The sequence below is a fragment of the Sceloporus occidentalis genome, unplaced genomic scaffold, assembly GCF_023333645.1.
Source record: "Sceloporus occidentalis isolate IW3139 unplaced genomic scaffold, rSceOcc1.0.p SCAF_57, whole genome shotgun sequence".
Lineage (NCBI taxonomy): Eukaryota > Metazoa > Chordata > Lepidosauria > Squamata > Phrynosomatidae > Sceloporus > Sceloporus occidentalis.
The window spans coordinates 4,243,231-4,261,164 of NW_028317037.1; positions in this window are offsets into that span (position 1 = coordinate 4,243,231).

Sequence of the window (17,934 nt, forward strand, 5' to 3'; positions counted from 1 at the left end):
GTTTCTATGTTGCAGCTGGGATTCAAACACGGATCTCCAGAGTCGTAGTTCCACTATGCTCAAACCACTAGGCCACACTGGCTCCTACAACATGGACATTGTTTCACTGGGCCATTGTATGTCATGGACATGGCCCAGCTTCCTCATCCATGGAGGTCATTTTAGAAGCCTCCTTCTCCTCCTCCATTTCCAGGCCCAGCTCCTTCTGAATGCCCTCCAACTCTCCCAGTTTGGCAGGGACCCTCCCCTGGTTCATCCTCTGCCCTCCCACCTTTTCAGATGCTCTTCAAAGGCCACAGTTTCCTCCTCCTCCTCCTGCCATTTCTCCCCTTCTCTTCAGCTCACTGCCATTGCTGCAAACTGAGTCCAAAGGGCAAAAGGAGTCTGCCCTCCATGAAGACAGCCAAGGAGAAAGGAGAGGAGGGGCCCTTCCCAGAGGCTCAGGCAAAAGCAAACAGCTGCAGCCTCTCCTAGTTTGCCTCTCCTTCCTCAGAAAGAACCTTGCAATCTTGATCATATTCTGAGGTTGTTTGGTCCCAGCCTCCCTTTGATTCTCTTGGATCCCTCTCCAAAATCTCATGGCCCCACAGAGACTCCCAAGAGAGGAGAGGAGGCCTGGCAGCCGGAGAAGAGAAGAGGAGGAGGAGGGCTTCCTTGCTTACAGCCCCCAAAGCTGGCTCCCTACAGAAGACCCTCCAGACCCCCATCCTTGGCTCCAAAATGGGGGCTCTTCCCCCTCAGCCATCCTTCTCACAGAAGAACCAAATTTAGGGGTCTCCCATCGCCATCTCGAGGCCCCCACCTTCCCTTTCCTGCCAAGGAAACCCAGAAGGAGCCCATCTTCTTCCTAGGCAGCCAACAGTCAAAGCCACCAGTCTTCTAGAACCCTATTCAGGCTCCAAGCCAACCGCCAGCCTTTCCCAGAATTCCACGCTCTCCCTCCTCCCAGCGGAGGAGACCGGGAGATGGAGCAATGGGTGCAAACTCCAGGGAAAGAGAGTTTATTGTCTTAAACTTGTAATTCCAGTTGTGTCCCTTTATGAGAGAGAAAGGGGATATTATTATTATTATCATCATCATCATCAACAACAACAATTATGGTAATTCTTGTTCCCAAAACCACAGAACCTTGTGAAATCTCAAAGACTGTGTTTATCACATGGAGGTTTTTGCAGCTCTTCACAGCTCAGATTCGAAGTCACTGCAGGTCCAACGATGCGAATTCAGGCGATAACGTTTTATGTTATCACACGCAATTCCTTTCTATGGGGCTCCTTCCGTGGGGCTTCCGAAGTGATTCCAAAGTCACCCCTCATTTTGCTGAAATCGGTGACAAGCGAATGCACAGAAATCGCTTCCAAGCTCACTCCGATTCCACTCCGAATTGGTCTGCTGTGGAATGTAGCTTCGCTTCTGCTCTATTTCACCACCGCAACCCCCCCGATTGCAAATTTCCCATGATGCAGCGCTGCAATTCCTCCCATTCCCTTCCGGTGGTCCTTTCGCTTTCGGGGCAACCGAGGGGGGGATCGTTGTTCGCTCCGTTGTTGCTGGGATAAGGCTGAAACCTTTCGTGGGGAGAGGTAGCCAATGGGAGCGGAGGAAGGTTCAGGTAAAGGGAAGGAGGCCACGCCCCCTCAGGAATGGGGAGCCAATGGGAAAATCACATTAGTCCCCATAGACTTCGGTTTTATCAATAAAGAACATTCCTAATACAATGCCGCCCTCTTGTGGATACTCAGGGCACTGCAGCCTCTTTGGGCTTCTCACCAACTTCTATCCTGGAGTGCCATCTGGTGGCCACTTTCGCAATTCACTAATAGCAGTTAACCAAATTAAACAGTATATAAAACAAAAACATGAAACAAGCTAGACAAGGTAACTGTTACATGGATTTGTAATTGGTTGACTGGATGAACCCAAAGGGTGCTCAACAATGACTCCTTTTCATCCTGGAGAGAAGTGACCAGTGGGGTGTCCAGTGGGGTTCTGTCTGGGGCCCAGTGCTGTTCAACATCTTTATCAATGACTTGAAGGACAGAATTGGGGCCATACTTATCAAATTTGCAGATGACACCAAATTAAGAGGAGTAGCTAATACCCCAGAGGACAGGATCAAAATTCAAAATGACCTGAATAGACTAGGAAGCTGTTCCAAAGCTAACAAAATGAAATTCAACACGGAGAAATGTAAGGTATTGCATTAAGGGCAGAAAAATGAAATGCACAGATATAGGATGGGGGACACATGCATGAATGAAACTATGTGTGAAAGGGATCTAAGAATCAAGTAGACACAAGTTGAACATGAGTCCACAGTACAATGCAGCAGCTAAAAAGGCCAATGCAATTTTAGGCTGCATCAATAGAAGTATAGTGTCTAGATGAAGGGAAGTAATAGTGCCACTCTATTCTGCTGTGGTCAGGCCTCACCTGGAATGTGTCCAGTTCTGGGTACCACAATTCAAAAAGGACATTGAGAAACTGGAGCATGTCCAAAGGAGGGCGACTAAAATGGTGAAGGATTTGGAAACCACAATGGGACAGTCTCAAAGCTTCAGGCAAAGAGCATCAGACTGAAGTCACAATGGGACAGTCTCAAAGCTTCAGGCAAAGAGCATCATACTGAAGTCACAATGGGACAGTCTCAATGCTTCAAGCACGGAGCATCAGACTGAAGTCACAATGGGACAGTCTCAATGCTTCAGGCAAGGAGCATCAGACTGAAGTCACAATGGGACAGTCTCAATGCTTCAGGCAAAGAGCATCATACTGAAGTCACAATGGGACAGTCTCAATGCTTCAGGCAAAGAGCATCATACTGAAGTCACAATGGGACAGTCTCAATGCTTCAGGCAAGGAGCATCTGACTGAAGTCACAATGGGACATTCTCAATGCTTCAGGCAAAGAGCATCAGACTGAAGTCACAATGGGACAGTTTCAATGCTTCAGGCAAGGAGCATCAGACTGAAGTCACAATGGGACAGTCTCAATGCTTCAGGCAAGGAGCATCATCAGACTGAAGTCACAATGGGACATTCTCAATGCTTCAGGCAAAGAGCATCATACTGAAGTCACAATGGGACAGTCTCAATGCTTCAGGCAAGGAGCATCTGACTGAAGTCACAATGGGACATTCTCAATGCTTCAGGCAAAGAGCATCAGACTGAAGTCACAATGGGACAGTTTCAATGCTTCAGGCAAGGAGCATCAGACTGAAGTCACAATGGGACAGTCTCAATGCTTCAGGCAAGGAGCATCATCAGACTGAAGTCACAATGGGACAGTCTCAATGCTTCAGGCAAGGAGCATCAGACTGAAGTCACAATGGGACAGTTTCAATGCTTCAGGCAAGGAGCATCTGACTGAAGTCACAATGGGACAGTCTCAATGCTTCAGGTAAGGAGCATCAGACTGAAGTCACAATGGGCCAGTCTCAATGCTTCAGGCAAGGAGCATCAGCTGCCCTCAGTTCGCCTCTGACATCTTCCTCCTCCACATCTTTGTTATGCCCAAGTTTGTTAGGGAAACCTGTTTAACCTGAGAGCATGTAATGAAAATTTCTCTTTCTGTGGACTTAGCAGGGCTAAGACAGATAGTGAGACACCAAATTTGGGTTTAAACACTATACATGCAACATTTATTAAATCACAAAAAATAATAGAAACATTGATTATCAAGAGCTCTTTCATTCACTCACACATTCATACAATATTCACACACACTTTCCTTCCGCCGGACATTAATCAGTTGTCCTCGAAGGCTGGGGATGACATTGTTGCCGTGCGTTTGGGGCCAACAAAATTAGGGTAAAAGCCAAGGCTCCTTATACTTTTCTTCTCTCTGGCTTTTGGCTGTTGAAATCTTGCAATATTGCAGCCCATTACTCAACTTCTTCTTTTCGGGAGGAGACAGCTGTTCAAAGGCAGGTCGTTCTGTTCAAATTAGTCCATTGTCCTGTCAGTTCCTCTTTATTGTGACTCAGGAGAAAAGGCACCTTCCCGGTCATAGTTCGACATACCTGAACAACACCCGGCTTCAGCTTCCAAATTCCTCAGCCTTTCCTCATCTCAGTTGCCAAATCCCTCCTTCACATCAATGCTCTGCGCGGAACCATCTTGTTTAGTTCTTTAGCTTGGTTTAAAACACCATTCCTAGGTTCTTTGGTTCTTTAGCTCTTGGTTTAAGTCAGAACTCACACATTTGTCTTACATCTTTAACTTGGACACCATCCACTTCATACGGTCCTTTAATTCCTTTATGTCTTCCTCCATTCAATAAACGTCTACCTGGGGTTCTTCTGTCCTGGGGCGGCTATCAAGCGACTCCCCCACTGCCAGGTCCCAGGCTGTCTCTCTGCCCCCCGACGGCCTTCCTTTCCCCACTCTGGGGCTAGAAACCTAAATCCTCCAGTGGTGGCCTGGATGGTGTGAGCTTCAGGAGGTTTCCCAGTCTTGGGCTTGGCCCTAGTTCCTCTGAAAAAGCCACCTGCTCCTCCACCACCGGGATCTCCAGAACCACCAGGTTCCCCAAGAACTCTTCTTGTTCCTGGGTCTCCATTGGAGTTAAAACTGTGAGACTTTGCAAACAGTGAGATCTGGAGTCAGTCCTGTGCTCAAAAAATAAAACCCATTTGAAACAAAAGAAGCTTTATTGATAAATCCAGGCAGAAACATCCATTAACACCTTTTTGCAAAGTCTGAAGTCCAAAGGACCTTGCTCAACCCCTCCCTAAGCCAGCCCCCAATTCCCAAGCTAAAGCAACACAAGCGGAGGTTGCATAGATACCAAGGTTGTGTATACTTCCCTTCCCTTCTCCCAGACAGCCTCACCTTGAAGAGCAGTGTTCCCAAACCTGCTTCACTCCTCCTTGATAACCAGTCTACAGCTGCAACCCCATCCCCTTCTCCAAACGCCCTCCTTCATCTAAAAGCCACTCCATCTGTCCTTCTATCATTTTCCATTACGTACTTTCTATAACCCATCACTCCACACTGCCTACTATGAATTACAACTATAACTCCTACTTTAATAACCAAACCCTAATATGTTTACCCTTTATGACAGAACCCTTATACACTAGTTCTGACACGCAATGGACCTTTCTCAATCCTTCAGGCATGGAGCACCAGTCTGAAGTGACAATTCTCCCATCTCAATCCTTCAGGTAACTAACATCAGCCTGAAGTTGTAATGGGCCAGTCTTAATCCTGTAGGTAAAGAGCACCACCTTGAAGTCACAATAGGACCGTCTCAATTCTTTAGGCAAAGAACTTGAGGCTGAGATCACAATGGGCCAGTCTCAGTGTTTCAGGCAAGCAGCATCAGCCTCAGGTTCCAATGGTCACATCTCAAACCTTCAGGCAAGCAGCATTAGCCTAAATTCACAATGGTCCCATCTCATTGCGGCAGGCAAGGAGCACCAGCCTAAAGTGACAATATGTCATGAATCCCTTTATTCATGCATTTATTCATTTAGGGATTCAAGCCATAAAGGTTATTGGTTTAGGTTTAGAGTAGAATTAAGATAGATTGGATTTATTCTGGGTTAAAATAATATGTTTTAGTATGTGCTTTAATAGAAGATACTAGAAAGAGGTAGAGAGATCATGCTAAAGAATGTTAACATTAGCTGGACAACGCTATTTACAATGTTGGAAAAACTGGAGGTTGGGGCACAATTCCAGAAATGGATCCAGGAAATATATAAGAAACAAAAGGTGAATTTAATAATAAATAACAGTAAATCTGAAGAATTTGAAATAAAACGGGGAATGAGACAAGGTTGTCCCCTATCCCCATTGTTATTCATCTTTGTATTAGAAATGTTAAACAATAGAGTTAGGTTGGAAGAACAAATTCAAGGCTTAAAAATTAAGAAAACTGAATTTAAAATGAGGTTATTCGCCGACGACGTGGTTTATATCCTGGAAAACCCCTGTAACAGTATTCAAGCTTTAATCACCCTAGTACAAGAATTTGAAAAAGCTTCTGGGCTTAAGGTGAACAAGGAGAAAACCAATATGCTGACGAAAAATATGGACGATGCGGCTATTAAGAATTTGGAAGAACTTTCGTGATTCAGAATAGGAAAAAAAGTGAAATATCTGGGAATAACTATAACTAACAGGAACACAGACTTATTCCATAACAACTATGAGGAAACGTGGAGGAACATTAAACAAGACCTTGTTAAATGGGGGAATATTCAGCTATCTCTTTTGGGGAAGATAGCAGTCATTCAGATGAATGTGCTTCCTAAAATTTTGTTTATGTTTCAGACTATTCTGATTTTGCATTCCTTTAAACCTTTGGCTATGTGGCAAAATGATATAATGAAATTTGTCTGGAACAAAAAGAAGGCCAGAATTGGAAAGAAAATAATGTGTGATGAGAAAGGTAGAGGGAGCCTGGGACTCCCAAATTTGAAAATCTGTTATTTTGCATCTACATTATTGTGGTTAATAGATTGGATTCGGTTAGAAAATGAGTATATACTGAATTTAGAAGGAGACGGACTAAGATTTGGGCTTCACGGCTATCTATTTTATAATAAAGATAAAATCCACAGAGAATGTAAAAATCATATTATAATTGGATCAATGCTGAAGGTGTGGGATAAATTAAAACCGAGACTGTGTAACCAAATTATTCACAGTTGTTCTCCACACGAAGCCTTTTTTGGGAGGGAAGGTATACCAAAGAAAAAAATGGCTAAGATACGCAGATTTAATTAATGTAACACAGAATCTGACAGAATTCAAAACAGTGGAAGAGTTACAAAGTTCGGGCATTGCATGTCATTGGTATTTGTACATGCAATTGAAAGAAAGATGGAAAATTGATCAGTTACAGCCAGGCATATGTAACAAGAGAACTGAATGGGAAGAGATAATGGGGAAAGGAAAGAAGAATGCCATCGCCAGATTTTATAAAATGATTTTGAGCTGGGATACGGAGGAAGAGGTAATTAGACGTAGCATGATCCTATGGGCACAGAATGTGGGTCACAAATTAGCATATAAAAATGGGAGAACATTTGGACCAAAGATCTTAAGTATACCAGTAATCAGAATTTAAAGGAGAACATATACAAAATGACATATAGATGGCATCTCTCTCCACAAAGAATCTCCTTGATGTTTAAAGGCAGCAAACCAGAGTGTTGGAAGTGTCTGAAAGTAATAGGGTCTTACTACCATGTGTGGTGGACATGCACTGCGGCAAAACAATATTGGCTAAAAGTGCATAATATTATAACTAGAGAACTAAATGTTGAAATCTCTTTTCTTCCTGAAACATACTTGCTAGGTATGGTTGATTCAGAATTGCAGAAACAACATGGTAAATTAATCTTCTATCTTCTTACATGTGCCAGAATTTCATATGCTACATTTTGGAAATCTGACCAGACCCCATCCATGGAAAAGTGGTTAATGAAAGTATTCGAAATGGCAGAAATGGATAAGATGACCTGTTGGATGAGGGGAAAAAATGAAGAATCTATCAAAAAAGAATGGGAACCTTTTTACAAATTTATAGAAAGAAAATGGGAAAATATTGTGGTTTTGAGATAATTACGTAATATGACATTCAGTAAGCAGTGAGAAATAGTAATTTGATAGTTTCAGAAACCAGATTTCAATGTGAATTTAGGTTTCCAATTTATAAATGAATACAGAGCAATGAAATTGAGGGTATGCTCTTTATAACTAAGTTGAAGTTCGCCTACACAATTCTCCTTATATGAAGTAATTTTATAGGGTAAAAGGAGGAGGGAGAGAGGAGGAGGAAGGAAAAAAACCAAGGGAAAAAAAAGAACAGGCTAAAATGATAGAAAATCCACTCCGAAAAAATTGATCAAACAATTTGTGTACTCTGTGAAGAAAACAATTGAGTATTAAATTGAGTGTATGCTGTTCACATTTACTAGTAATATGTTCATATAGATTTACTCACTTAAGGTAAATTACAGGGTAAAAGACTGTTCAAAAACAATAGAATAAGAAATTCATGGTTGAAATGGGATTGAACTAATTGTGCACTTTGTGAAGGAAACATCTGAATAACATGTAAGATAAAGACAATGTAAAATTGATAGACTGTATAGGGATTCAGACAGCTGGAAGGTACAGTATATGTTAAGTGTTTTTTTATTAGTGTTAAATGTTTAATGATGAGGTTGAGTGGGGTATATATTGTCTAGGTAAATGTATATTTTATGTGTTATTATTGTATAATGTATTTGGTTCTATGTTTTTGTTATCTCATGCTTGTCAAAAACTTTGAAAACATTAATAAAAAAAAAGAATGTGCTTCTTTGCTAGGATTGGAAAGTGTGGGAATCACCCTTCTAACAGAGGCTTGAGTTTAAAAGGCTGGTCTCTGGAAAAGGAGGGGAAACCTAGAGAGTTATTGGTATTTTTATATAATAATAATAATAATAATTTATTTTATTTATATACCGCTATTCCAGAGATCATAGCGGTGAACAGCAAGTAAGCTAATTTGCAAGGAAGCTAACTAGCCCCCAACAGTCTGGGTACTCATTTTAGCGACCTTGGAAGGATGCAAGCCTGAGTTGAGCTTGGGCCCTTTTGCTGGTCTTGAACTCGCAACCTTGTGGTTTTGAGTGAATGGCTGCAGTACAGGCATTTAACCACTGCACCACCAGGGATATTTTTATATTGCATTATGTTGCTATGGGTTTATGCTTATTATATTTTCATACGGTCTCATATTATGTGGAGATTGAGAGGGTTTTATATTATAGATAACTATATATATTGTTAAGCCATAATGTTAATTAAACTGTTGTGTGGCTGAGTTCTGTGGTCCAAGGCCACAGGTGCAGTGGTTGAGAAAAGGCACATGAGAGCTTAATTGCTTTAAGAAAAGCTGCCAGGATCCCGGATGGGAGGACACTGCGCAGAAAAGGGCGGGAGGACGCTGTGCGGGAAAGGGCTATCCAATTAATTAGCTTCATTGGTAAATGGAATGGGGTGGATTCATATGGTTATAAAAGGGATATCTTTATACTTTCTTTCATTCCTGACAAAAATGTCACTTCTATTACATGTATCTTCTTCTTCTTCAATAAAAGCTGTTCCTCTTTCAAAGTACTGCCTTTTGTGTTGCAAGATGGGCTGCAATTAGGACCCTGACAGATATCTATCTCCCCTTCCATTCACCTTGCTATTCCAAAAGGGCTGGAGAACATACCAAACCAACCAGAGAACCCTCCCCTGCTCTTGTGTCATGCCAGGTCAGTCAAAAATACAACGCAGATAGTCCATAGTCCTGGATGAAGAGGCTGACCTGGCTTGTTTCACAGAGACCTGGCTGGGTGAAGATAGCCACCTGGGTTCGGGCCTTACCATCCGGATTCTCTGTCAGTGAGCAGGTAAGGGGAGTGCCTTTCGTCCATAAAGACAATCTTGCCTTGAGCAGGATACTTATCCGTATAATGGACCACATTGAATGTATTTACCTCAGCTTAAAGACTAGAGAAAGTCTGGGGAATCTGTTGGTTTCCTGTCCTCCCCGTTCCTTAACAGACTCCCTAGCCAAGCTGACACAACTGGCCTCTGAGCTGCTGCAGGAGTCGCCTAGGCTTTTGGCATCTCCCCTCTGAATGAATGTCTTGGGGCAGTAATGGGCTGGATGAGGAAAAACAGACTCAAACTGAATCCAGGTAAAACGGAGGTGCTGATTGTTGGAGGTCCTAATCCAGGTATGGAGGTTTGCCAACTGGTCCTGGAAGCGGTTGCATTTCCCCTAAAGGACTATGTTTGCAATTTGGGGTGTTCCTGAATCTGTCACTCCAGATGTCAGCTCAGATAAGTACGACAGCAAGGAGTGACTGTTATCAGCTTTGGTTGATACGCCAACTGCGCCTCTTCCTGGAACCTGAGGACATGAAAACTATGATGCATGCGCTGATAACCTCATGCCTTGACTTCCGCAATGAGATCTACATAGGGCTGTCCTTGCACTTAGTACGGAAACTCCAACTAATCCAAAATATGGCAGCCAGAGTGGTCACTGGAATATCTAGAGATGTCCATATCACACCTATAATGGCTGCTCATTAATTTCCTGGGACAGTACAAGGTCTTGGTTATAACGTTTAAAGCCCTCCATGGCTTGGGTCCATCTTACTTACGGGATCGCCTTCTCCCATACAATCTGCCCCACACTTTGAGGTCCTGTAGTAAAAACTTACTGCAGCCATCAATAACAAGGCTCTCTGCAGTTACACAAAGGACCTTCTCCCAAGTTATGGAATAGCCTCCAGAAGAGATCTGACATATCACCAGTCTTTAAGGCTTTCAAAAGTTCATTAAGACATATCTCTTTCCAGATTAACATTCCAGCAATCTCTTATTAATTGAATTGTTCAGCAACTGCTCTAACTGCTTCTGCCCTATTTTTAATAATTGTTTTAATTATTGTTTAAGAACTAATTATATTTTATTATGGATGGGAGGAACTGGGAGAGTTTGGGACACAACAATGACAAGTTGTTATTGTCTTTCACCAGTGCTTTTACTGTTAGCTGCTTTGATCGGTTTTTAGAAGCCTTTAGAAGCCTTTGAGGCACCCTTGTCACGTGTGAGGGTTGCCTGGTAGGTGGAGTGACCACACAGATGGCAACCCTCGCATGTGACGAGGGCGTCGCAGCTGCAGTGCACCACCATACACGGCGCATAACGATGACACTGCAGATGTGCCACCTCCAAATGGGGTGGCACAACTGCAACGTACCTGCGCCATCGCTGGCGCTTTGGGGTGGCAGAAGTGCGCCGCAAAAAGGAGACGCTTCCGTGCACTCCTTTTTTGCTCAATTTGGTTGTTGCGGCGCTTCTGCAGAGGAAAGAGTGGCGCCGGGGATGCGCCTTTCTCTGGCGGCCTGTACCCCGCCTTAGTATGTTTCACAAGTTCTTTTGCTTGTAAATATTTGTATTTGTCAAGTCTCTTAATTGTATTTGTGTTATTGTTCTTGGTCCTATGTGGGTTTTTTTTCTTTTAGCACCAAAGTTAAAAAAAATATAGTGTCTAGAAAGCATATCCAGGAGAAGGTGTTTTGGCCACACTGTAAACAATAACATCCAAAATGTACAAAAGAGTGATGCCTTTCTCCTGTTTGATTTTTAACACTTTTGACCATAGAATCATAGATTCGTAGAGTTGGAAGAGACCCAAGGGTCATTCAGTCCAACCCCATTCTGCCATGCAGGAACTTTCAATCAAAGAATCCCCGACAGATGGCCATCCAGCCTCTGCTTCCGCAATGACCTCCAAGGAGGAAGACTCACCAAAATCTCTGAGGGAGTTGGTTCCACTGTTGAACAGCCCTTACTGTCAGGACATTCCTCCTAATGTTGAGCTGGAATCTCTTTTCCTATAGCTTGTATCCATTGCTCCGGGTCCTAGTCTCTGGAGCAGCAGAAAACAAGCTTGCTCCCTCCTCAATATGACATCCCTTCAAGTATTTAAACAGGGCTATCATGTCACCTCTTAACTTTCTCTTCCCCAGGCTAAACATCCCCAGCTCCCTAAGGCATTCCTCATAGGGCATGGTTTCCAGACCCTTCACCATTTTAGTCGCCCTCCTGATAAAAATCTGATAAAGAAGACCCTCTATTTTTTCATGATGATGAGGAGGAGGACGATGATGGACCTCTCTATCTAGAGATTTCTTTACCCATGGATTGAACCATCCAAAGCTTGAAAACATAGAAACACAATATAAATTCCAAGAGCAACTCTTGTTTTTGCCATTTTATATAATAGACATTGCTTTTGTTGTTGTTATTACTGCATGTCTCCAAGTCGTTTTGAATGTATAGTGACCCTAAGGCAGACCTATCACAGGGTTTCCTTGGCAAATGTCTTCAGAATAATTTTCCCATTGCCTTTTCATGAGGCTGAGAGAGTGTGACTTGCCCAAAGTCCCCCAATGGGCTTCCATGGCAGAGCTGGGATTCCAAATCTGAACTACAGAGTCATAGTTCAGCTATGCTCAAACCAGTATGCCACACTGGCTCCTATGGACACCATTTCACTGGGCCATTTCATTTCATGGACTTGGCCCAGCTTTCTCATCCACGGAGGTCATTTTGCAAGCCCCCTTCTCCATTTCCAGCCCAGCTCCTTTTGCATGTCCACCAACTCTCCCAGTTTGGCAGGGACCCTCCCCCTGATTCATCCACTGCCCTCCCACATTTTCAGCTGCTCTTCAAAGGCCACAGTTTCCTCCTCCTCTCCCAATTTATCCCCTTCTCTTGAGCTCACTGCCATTGCTGCAAACTGAGTCCAAAGGGCAAAAGGAGTCTGCCCTCCATGAAGACAGCCAGGGAGAAAGGAGAAGAGGGGCCCTTCCCGGAGGCTCAGGCAAAAGCAAAAGGCTGTAGCCTCTCCTAGTTTGCCTCTCCTTCCTCAGAAAGAACCTTGCAATCTTGATCATACTCTGAGGTTCCATGGTCACAGCGTCCCTTTGATTCTCTGAGATTCCCCCCTCCCCAAAAAAATCTCATGGCCCCACAGAGTCTCCCAAGAGAGGAGAGGACTAGACACACAAAGAGACACACTTCCTTCCTTTTGGCCCAAGGAGCCAGGCCTCCTTCTCTCTCTGGAGCCTCAGGGAGAGAAAGAGAAGCCTCTGTTCAACTGAGGACTCAGAGAAGGTTCTGGAACATTCTCCATACTCATAAACAGCACAAAATGGCCCCCAGAACACAAAATGGCCACTGGAACACAAAATGGCTGCCTCTGCCTGAGCTCTTGGCAGTTGGCAGTTTGAGGCCTTCAGAGGAGAGAGAGAGACTGAGAGGAAGAGTGGAAGGGGGTCCTGGAGGGAGGGGGCCTTGGGAGATATTGTCAGAACCTGTTATTGAGATCAGTTATAATTAGGGATGCCATAACCCGGCGGCCCCCGTGACAATCACTCTTTTGGGGGGCCCCTCACGGTCACGGCCCAGTTTGGGGGCCCCCCACGCCTCGTTCCCGGTTCGGGGTCTGCTCCTCCGCGCACGGCTGTGCGCCACTCTCCCCACCTGGCGCACTGGCGTAGCCTAGAGAGCAGCTCTTTAAAACATCTGCCACTCAGAGCTATTATATACCGAGTGAGCCCACTTGGTATATATACCCTCAGGAAGCCTTACTTTCCAGGTTAGAGTGAGAAAAGAAAAAAAGGCCATAAATTGTTCATGTTGTCTGGGAGTTTAATTGCCTCATCTTTTAAATGTCTACCGCGTCTGTATTTTTGTAATTCTTTATCACAGTATCGTTTTTGAGGCCCTAAACACCTTTAATTGTAATATGCAAATTTATCCCGAAGCTGACCAATGGGAAAGAAGCAATCAGCCCTCCGCTTGGGTTGGTTTTCAATGGCTTGGTAAAGGAAGAGCTTTTGTCTTGCTTGTAAATAGGAAGGGCTTTGGGGTAGCAAAGGCTGCAGAAATAGTTTGACTCCCCCCTTAAACATCCATGGCTCAGTGCTATAGGATTCTGGGAAGTGTAGTTTCTTGTGGCACCAGAGCTCTTTTGACAAAAGGAGCCTGAATAATCCACAGAGGAGGCGTTGCCTGGGGGCTGCGGTGGAAGAGAGGAGGATGCTCCGGATGGTCCTGGCACTTCCCTTGGCTCCCTCCCTCCCTCCGCCTCCTCCTCCTCCTCCTCCTCTCGGAGCAGCCCCACAGCCAAGCTCATTCACACTCCCAGGCTTTTCTCTCTCCCCCCTCTCTGCACTTTGAGACCCCTTTAACTGCCAAAGCTCAATGCTCTGGAATTCTGGTGTCTGAGGCATTTGGCCTTCTCTGTCAGAGAGCTCTGGTGCCACAATAGACTACAATTCCCAGGATTCCCCAGCACTGAGCAGTCTCAAACTGGACCATTTGCTCAGTGTGGATGCACCTGGGGAGGAATTCTGGGCACTGCAGTTCAACTACGTTTGGAGAGTTATGGGACTCCCTGTCAGAGATAGCTCAGGGGCCACAGTGTACTACAATTCCCAGCATTCCCCAGCACTAACCCAGGACAGTTAAGTCACTGGATTATTTCCTCAGTGTGGATGCAGCTTTGGTGAGGAACTCTGGGCATTTCAGCCCAGCATTGTTTTATTTCTGCAGTGTATTTTGGACCAGAGACAAGGTGACCAGGCATCCTCCTCCTTTTCCAGGACATGTCCTCTTCTGTCACATTTCAAAATGTCCTCCATTTGGATCATGGCTAAGAAGCATGGATTTATAATTACATGGGTGTTTTTAGCTTTTATTTTTGGCCATATCCTACATTTTTTTGCTTGGGTGCCCTACATTTTGGGGTGAGGGCATTGGTCACCTTGGTCAGATAGCTTTCCAGGGGTTTAACTGCCATTCTGCTGTGGTGCTGGAACAGACCACCATTCCCAGAATTCCATAGCATTCAGCTGAGGCAGTTAAAGTGGTCTCAAACCAGATGATTTCTGCAGTGTAGATGCAGCCCAAGCCTTTTGCCTCTCTTATGTCTGAGATTTCAAAGCCCAGCCCTGGCACCACAACAAACTACAAATCCCAGGATTCCATAGGATGGAGTGATGAGAGTGAAAGCAGTGTGCAGCAGCCTAAGTTTGCTTAATGCAGTTCTTAACATGGTGCACCTCTTGCCTACAGAGTCTCCCAGGCCCCAGCGGGGCCCTAGAGTCCTCGAGCGGCTTGGGAGAGGCTGTCTCCCAGGCCCAGCAAGGCGTTGGAGAAGGTTTAAAAATGTAGGACCTTTTTTTTTTTTGGTTAATTTCCTGGCCAGGGAATTTTTAAAAAATGTCCTACATTTTAAGCTTTGTCCTACATTTTTTCCCAGTTTTGAGGTCCCCCGGGATGGCAACTCTAGTTATAATGCTGTATATATTCAGTTCATATATAATCACTTCATGTATGTCTTGAGATATCTGCTCTATATTGTTCTGTTAGCTAAGATGTTGGGGGGTGGGGAGTGGAGAGTATATGGGTAGAATATTAAAGTCGGTGTTAGTTTCTAAGTGGGGCCCTGTTAACTGCTTTGGAGTGTTGTTTTAGACAACTAGCTGGCAATGTTGCAAATGTCTTGAGTGAGGCTGGGTTGTGATGGGGACCTGGCTAAGTGTGTCTGGGGTGGGGAACTAGCAGGGGGAGAAAGGAGGGGGCAATTTTGTATGTACAACGCTGTGTAAATTTATAGTGCCTTATAAATAAAGGTTAATAGTAATAATAATAATTTTAAAAGTGTACATTTTTCTCTGAAGCCTCAGACTCTGCAAAAAAGTGTTACAGATCACTACTGCAATGCTCTTACAATAGACTTTCTACTTTTGGTATACGTTTGGTTGTGGGCCATTGATCAGAGGATTCCAACCCTCACAGATATAGAGCCTTCCTGAGATATTCGGTGTTCGCTTCCTAACAAAGGGGTTTTGGGCCACATATAGGATTTGGGTCAAAAGAGGAGGGGTCTCTAATAGGAGGGCCACTAAGACGACGATTGTCCCCCAAACGACGCCAAAAGTAGCTCCTTTGGGAGGTTTTAAAATCAAGTGAATGTATATGAACTGAAAAGATATAACCTTATAACTGATCTTAATAACAGGTTCTGACACCTAGTGAGACATCAGAGAGTAGTAGTAGCCTTTCCTCTTGCCAATGGGGTTTACAGTGCATTCCCTGGACTAGATCTCCCAGCATCCACAGGGCCAGAGAGAGGAAGGTCCTGCCCTGCATAGGGCTGCCATCTCATGGGTCTTGGGCTTTGGGAATGTGTGCCTTTGGCCAGCGTCCGTGTGGCTGGGGCTCCAGAGTCCCTCCTGCCTTGTTCCATATTAACTGCAGGAGGAGCCTGTGAGGGTGGGGCAGGGGGCGGGACCTTCCAGCTCCTCTTCCCCCATTGGCCAGACTGAAGAAGGGGAGGAGCTTCTGCCTCTCTATTTAGCTCTGTGCGCAGAAGAGTGAGTGAGGAGCAGAGAGTGAGAGAGAGAGAGAGGAAAGAAAGAAAGAAAGAAAGAGAGAGATAGAAACAAGGAAGGAAGGAGTGAGAGAGAGAGAGAGAGAGAGAGGAGTGGAGAGGGATCAGAGGGACAAGGCCTGGAAGCCTTGGAAGAAGGAAGGAGCTTCTGCCTCTCTATTTAGCTCTGCGCAAGGAAGAGTGAGCGAGTGAGGAGCAGAGAGTGAGAAGGGGACAGAGAGAGACAAGGAGGAAGGAGAGAGAGAGAGGAAGGAAATAGAGATAGACAGAAACAAGGAAGGAAGGAGAGAGAGAGAGAGAGGAGTGGAGTGGGATCAGAGGGACAAGGCCTGGAAGCCTTGGAAGAAGGAAGGAGCTTCTGCCTCTCTATTTAGCTCTGCGCAAGGAAGAGTGAGCGAGTGAGGAGCAGAGAGTGAGAAGGGGACAGAGAGAGACAAGGAGGAAGGAGAGAGAGAGAGGAAGGAAATAGAGATAGACAGAAACAAGGAAGGAAGGAGAGAGAGAGAGAGAGAGGAGTGGAGTGGGATCAGAGGGACAAGGCCTGGAAGGCTTGGAAGAAGGAAGGAGCTTCTGCCTCTCTGTTTAGCTCTGCGCAAGGAAGAGTGAGCGAGTGAGGAGCAGAGAGTGAGAAGGGGACAGAGAGAGACAAGGAGGAAGGAGAGAGAGAGAGGAAGGAAATAGAGATAGACAGAAACAAGGAAGGAAGGAGAGAGAGAGAGAGAGAGAAGTGGAGTGGGATCAGAGGGACAAGGCCTGGAAGGCTTGGAAGAAGGAAGGAGCTTCTGCCTCTCTGTTTAGCTCTGCGCAAGGAAGAGTGAGCGAGGAGCAGAGAGTGAGAAGGGGACAGAGAGAGACAAGGAGGAAGGAGAGAGACAAAGACAAGGAGGGAAGGAAGGAGGGGAGAGGAACAAGGCCTGGAAGAGGTAGGCTTCACTTCTGTGCTGAGGCCTCCAACTGCCAAGCACTGAGGTGGAGGTGGCCATTTTGTGTCTTGGTGGCCATTTTCTGTTCTGGAGGCCATTTTGTGCTGCTTCTGACTGTTGGGAATAATGTTCCAGAACCTTCTCTGAGCCTCAGTTGAACAGAGGCTTCTCTTCCTCTCCTGAGGCTCCAGAGAGAGAAGGAGGCCAGGCTCCTTGGGCCAAAAGGAAGGAAGTGTGTCCTTTTGTGTGTCTTTTGTGTCTCTTTTCTGAGAGGGTTTTCTTATTACACAGCTCTGATCCTTCTGGGGAAACTGAGTTTTAAAAGGGACCAGAAATGGGGAGGATAGTTTTAACACAAGCCTTATTCTTATTCTTAACAAACTTTGGGATTTGGCTCCTAAGAGGAGGCTAGTCCCCCAAAAAAGGCCAAAAGTGGCTCCTTTGGGAGGTTTTAAAAGTCTCCCCAGTTTCCTTATTAACAGATTTTCAGGCAAGAAGGAAGGAGACAGACCAGAATAACTCATATTACCAAGAATGAAACAAGACTTGGGCGCTTCTACCCTTTTACAAGCGACTCTGGCTGTATCTGCACTGAAGAAATAATCCAGTGTGAAACCACTTTAACTCTCCTGGCTCCATTTTGTGGAATCCTGGGATTTGTAGTTTTTTGTGGCATGAGAACTCTCTAGCAGAGAATGTAAAATCCCAGGATTCCATAGTACTGAGCGGTTAAACCGGTGTCAAAGTGCCTTATTTCTATAGTGCAAATGCAGCCTTCTTGGGAAAAGGGCTGATGATGGGGAAAAGCACTGGGGACCTCTGGGGCTTTCAGCAGATGATTTATTTATTTATGATGCCCTCATTTCACATCTAACTACGGGGACATAACCAGGGCCCTCTCAAATTCCACATCCCCTGATCCCCCACCACTCTAAGAAGGAATGGAGTATCTGTTGTGTAGGGGAGCTGCAGTGAATCTATCCTAGGTCTGGGAAGCTTCGTTTGGTACAGAGGGAGGAAGGGGATGCCTACCTC